General features: G+C 31.3%; 1 long non-coding RNA gene across 1 annotated transcript in view; it reads right to left on the bottom strand.

Moving 5' to 3' along the window:
- The window catches only part of LOC106869921 (uncharacterized), a 20420-nt gene that overhangs the window by 182 nt on the left and 15238 nt on the right, over positions 1 to 5000 (bottom strand). Inside the window, exons 2-3 of the long non-coding RNA XR_001409458.3 lie at positions 4422 to 4689; positions 1 to 1017 (exon numbers count right to left, since the gene is read on the bottom strand). The exon at positions 1 to 1017 is cut by the window's left edge and continues 182 nt beyond it. This is a non-coding gene — a long non-coding RNA (uncharacterized LOC106869921). The remainder of the gene's footprint in view (positions 1018 to 4421; positions 4690 to 5000) is intronic.

The raw sequence follows: 5000 nt of genomic DNA, 5'->3' as shown, positions 1-5000 counted from the left end.
CACCTCACCACCACCATCATTATCGTCGATAATTATAACTATAATGAAAACAGCATTTACCACATAGCAATGGGGAGAATCATTCTGTTTTAATGACTTGTTAATTAACACACACACCGGTTCGATTTCACTCATTTAACTTTTCTTAAATTTTTGACTATTGAAGAGGTTGCAAGAAGTAACCATATTTTCAGAAAAGATAAATGAATTAATGAGTGGAAATCGAACCGGTAAGTGTGTCAACGACTATTGAAGGGGTTGCAGGAAGCAGCGAAAGTTTGAAAAAAAGTTAAATAAGTAAATGAGTGGAAATCGAACCTGTGTGCGTGTTAATTTTATAAGGCATTAAAACAGAATGACTCTCCTCAGACACAATAAAATATACTTCAATACAAATTCAAATAAAGAATCTTGCAAACCAAATGCAAAAACGAACTATGGATATACATTTTAATTAAAAATGGCGGAAAACACTTGCTAATCTAAAACTATATACCTCATTAACCATTTGTAAATTTATTGTAAAACAGGGGTGTGTAATTTGGGAAGTATTTAGATGATATTTCAGGCTAGTTAAGCAAGCTACGTAGAGCATCCTTTAACATTATGCCTGTGTGATAAGAATTGTGTTCGGCCCACAGCACGCCACTTGGTTAAGTGTCCCCTATATGGCCCAGTGTGCGACGAAAGCCTTGCGAGTGGACTCAGTAAACAGAAGCTGAAAGAAACACGTCTTACTCATATGTTTGTGCGTGTGTGTGTGCGCGTATGTCTGAGTGTGTATATGTCATTGTGTCTGACTTTGTTCGCCACCACCGCTTGACAACGGTGTTGGCTTGGTTACGTACTCGCTGTATTGTGGTTCGGCAAGAGAGGAATAGAATAATTATTTCTACGCAGCTTATTTGAATGGCCTGAAATGTCATCTAAATGCTTCCCACCAAAATAAGTACAGGCTTCGATTCATTCGAATAAAATTCTTCAAGGCCGTACCCTAGCATGACCACAGTCTAATGGCTGAAAGAAATAAAAGATAAAAGATGAAATGTAAAAGAATATTGACGTCGAATTGGTATCGATTAGCGATATAAAACAACAAGAGATATCTTCCACTTGAGAATCGAAACCTCGATTACAAACTCGGTTGACCGAAAGCTTACCTTTTAACACAACTTGCTTCTGGACAATCTAAATCCCAAGTTTTTATATAAATGCTAATGTCAATATTATAGCGATTGCTATTATTTGTTGTTTCTTTTTTAGTCTTTTTTGGTTTATTCGTTTACATTAGTTCATATTAGCCTCTTGCTCAAGAATAGTTGTCAATTTACATGTTGCTGTCATCGTGTGAAATAGTTTCCGATGGATAGAAAGAAGTGAGCAGACAGGATAACGTATCTATGTGTGTTTGTGAGTTTGTGTGTTTGTGTGCATATGTGGGTGTGTAGGAATGAAGATGGCAGATATTGGTGCATTACTCTATGGAATCTGTATATATATATATATATATATATATATATATATATATATATATATATATATATATATATATGCGTGTGTGTTTGTGTGTGTGTGTGTGTGTGGGTGTGTATATATATATACACACAAATATGCATACATACATTCACACACACACACACACACACACACACATGTATGCATATATATATTCCTTCATTATGGTCTACACTCCCCCCCTTTGTTTTTCTTCGCCTTGATTTTTCTTCATTTTCTTCATTGTCTTTCTTCTTGCGCTTGTTTTTTATACCACCGTGACTTCGTTGTTGTTGTTGTTGTTGTTGTTGTTGTTGTTGTTGTTGTTGTTCTTCTTCTTCTTCTTCTTCTTCTTCTTCTTCTTCTTCTTCTTCTTCTTCTTCTTCTTCTTCATCTTCTTCATCTGCTTTTTCTTCTTGAAAACCACCATAATCACCATTATCGTTGCAGTCGTCTTCATCATCATCATCATCATCATCATCATCATCGTGGTCGTGGTCGTGGTCGTGGTCGTCGTCATCATCATCATTATCATTATTATTATTATTATTATTATTATTATTATTATTATTATTATTACTAATATCTTTAATATTTATCACCGACTATTGCTTATCACAGCAACGGATTTCACTCGCCTCTAGACACATACGTACAAAAAAAAAGACCATAACAAAAGGAAAGAACAACGACAAGAATGAAATTATAAAAAAAAATAAAAGAAGCAATAGTGGACGTTGCGGTAACATTTTGACTAATCCTTAGGCGACTTTCCAACGTTAGTTCGGAAGCCGATAACTTCACCGTTATCCGTTATCAACGTAAAAAAACCCCAACAGAAACAATAACAAGAGAGGAATAAAACAGACCAAAACGACAGCAACAACACCAATAACAATAACAAGTTTCGCAAACAAATTAACAAGTACGTAAGGAAGAAATAACAATAAACATCAACAACCACAATCACAATAACAACAACAATAAGTGCAAAGCGGTTTCGAAGACGTCAAAAGGAAAAAAAAAAATAATAATAAATAAATAAAAGAGAGAACGAATGAAACCAAATTGATGGCAGCAAATAAAAGAGAAACTGTATCGAAAAATCAAGGAAATAATAATAATAATAATAATGATAATAATAATATTAATAATAATATTAATAATAATAATAATAATAATAATAACAATAATAATAATAATAATAATAATAATAATAATAATAATAATAATAATAAGTTGTAGCCACATCAATAAAAAGAAAGGTAAATAATAAATAAAAAAAGCAAAAACAAAACCGTGAAAGCAATAATAATAAAAATAATAATAATAATAATAATAATAATAATAATAATAATAATAATAATAATAATAATAATAATAATAAAAATAATAATAATAATAATAATAATAATAATAATAATAATAATAATAATAATAATAATAATAATAACAATAATAATAATAATTATTATAATAATAATAAGTTGTAGCCACATCAGTAAAAAAATGGTAAATAATAAATAAAAACAAAAACAAAACCGCGATAGCAATAATAATAATAATAATAATAATAATAATAATAATAATAATGATAATAATGATAATAATAATGATAATAATAATAATAATAATAATAATAATAATGATAATAATGATAATAATAATAATAATAATAATAATAATAATAATAATAATAATGATAATAATAATAATAATAATAATAATAATAATAATAATGATAATAATGATAATAATAATAATAATAATAATAATAAGAAGAAGAAGAAGAAGAAGAAGAAGATGAAGAAGATGAATGATAACAATAACAACAACAACAGCAACAACAATGATAATAAACACGATGATGATTACCATGATCATGATCATGTTTATCATGACGATCGTGATGGTGATAATGGTGATGAGGACACTGATGATAACGACGATGAGGATGGTGATGAGGTCGATGATAATACTCATCACTAATATCCTCGTCAACAAAACTACATCATATAAAACATAAATAATAACAAAAAAAAAAAAAAGACCAGATAGAATTATCTGAAATTGTAAATTGGTGATGGGGGAAGAATCTGAAAAACCTTCAAGCTATGAAGAAAAAAACAAAAAAAAAACATAAATAAACAGCAAATAAAAAGTCATGAAATGTAAATAAAGCGGCCATTAAATATATGCATACGCAAACAAAAACACACATACACAATCACTCCCCGCCACACACATATTTATACACACAACAAAGGGTGCACACACGCACGCACGCACACACACACGCACGCACACGCACGCACAAACGTACCGAAATGTCTTAGGAAATATACTTAACTGGCAATTTTCAAAAGCTTTTCATTTGAATATATATTCCTAGCATCGTCGAGTGTTACTTGGAGTTCACATAAACGTAAGTGTCTATATACATTCAAAAATACACTGGTACAATCTTAATTATAGAAAATACTAGTTGTTTTAAAAGCATCACTTGTTAAAGGACGGGTGAGCTCCTTGTGAGCCAACTGCCATCCAGTTGTGGGGAAGCAATGACAATGGCAAACTACCCCAGTATCTTTGCCAAGAAAACGCTATGCGAATTCAGAAAGATATAACGTTATGGCTTCATCATTGCGTTTTCCTTATATTTAGACTATTCGTGGCGGTTTCAAAAAACTCCAGGATTAGTTCTCAAGCGCGCCAGCCGATGGCAGCATACAGCTACTAGCGCAGAGAAAGCTAGAAGTGAGATTTATGAGGCAATGTACCGAGTGACATTGCGGTAAACGATATCGACATAACTATTATGCTTATTCATTTCACTAAAATATTTCAGGATAGTGCCCCATCATGACCACAGTCTAATGACTGAAACAAGCGGAAGATATGTATATTTATATCTTCACCACACTTACCCCTGTAACAGTATTATCTATTTGTGAAGGCAGCTTGCGATTTCATAAATCTCTTCTCACTTATTACACTGAATAATTTTCAAAACCTTCATTTGAATTCTACTTCCTGAAAATCCTTGTAAAATCTGGTTACATTCGTCGTTTAAACTTCAAAAAATGTATAGCGCTTTTTTCTGAAAATCATCGTTCGTTGCCTTGCTTTAACACATCTGTCAGTAACTGTTCCATAATCGTGTTGACTAATCTACACTTGAATGTCTTGAGTTTCCTGCGAAATGAAAAAAAATTATAGAATATTTTATTGCTTGCTAATGATTTTCATTACACCGTTTATAGTTACAAAGCTTAAAGCTGGAAACAAAGAAAGCGTTGATAAATCATTTGTTTTTTTCTGCTATAAAATTTTAGACCGTTCAAATCCTGTTCATTTTAATCAGTTTATTTTTTTTACATACAGCAGATTCAAACATCTTTATTTCCTGCTTCATTTGTTTTATATTTCTATTGACATGGATGGGTGGTTACTGAGCTCGCTTTGCAGCCACATGATTCCCAGTTGGTCTCGTCTGCTATGCCTCC

Source organism: Octopus bimaculoides, chromosome 11 (assembly GCF_046866305.1).
Source record: "Octopus bimaculoides isolate indiv1 chromosome 11, ASM4686630v1, whole genome shotgun sequence".
Classification (NCBI taxonomy): domain Eukaryota; kingdom Metazoa; phylum Mollusca; class Cephalopoda; order Octopoda; family Octopodidae; genus Octopus; species Octopus bimaculoides.
The sequence above is the reverse complement of the archived record's forward strand: the minus strand, read 5'-3'. Positions and strand labels throughout refer to the sequence as shown.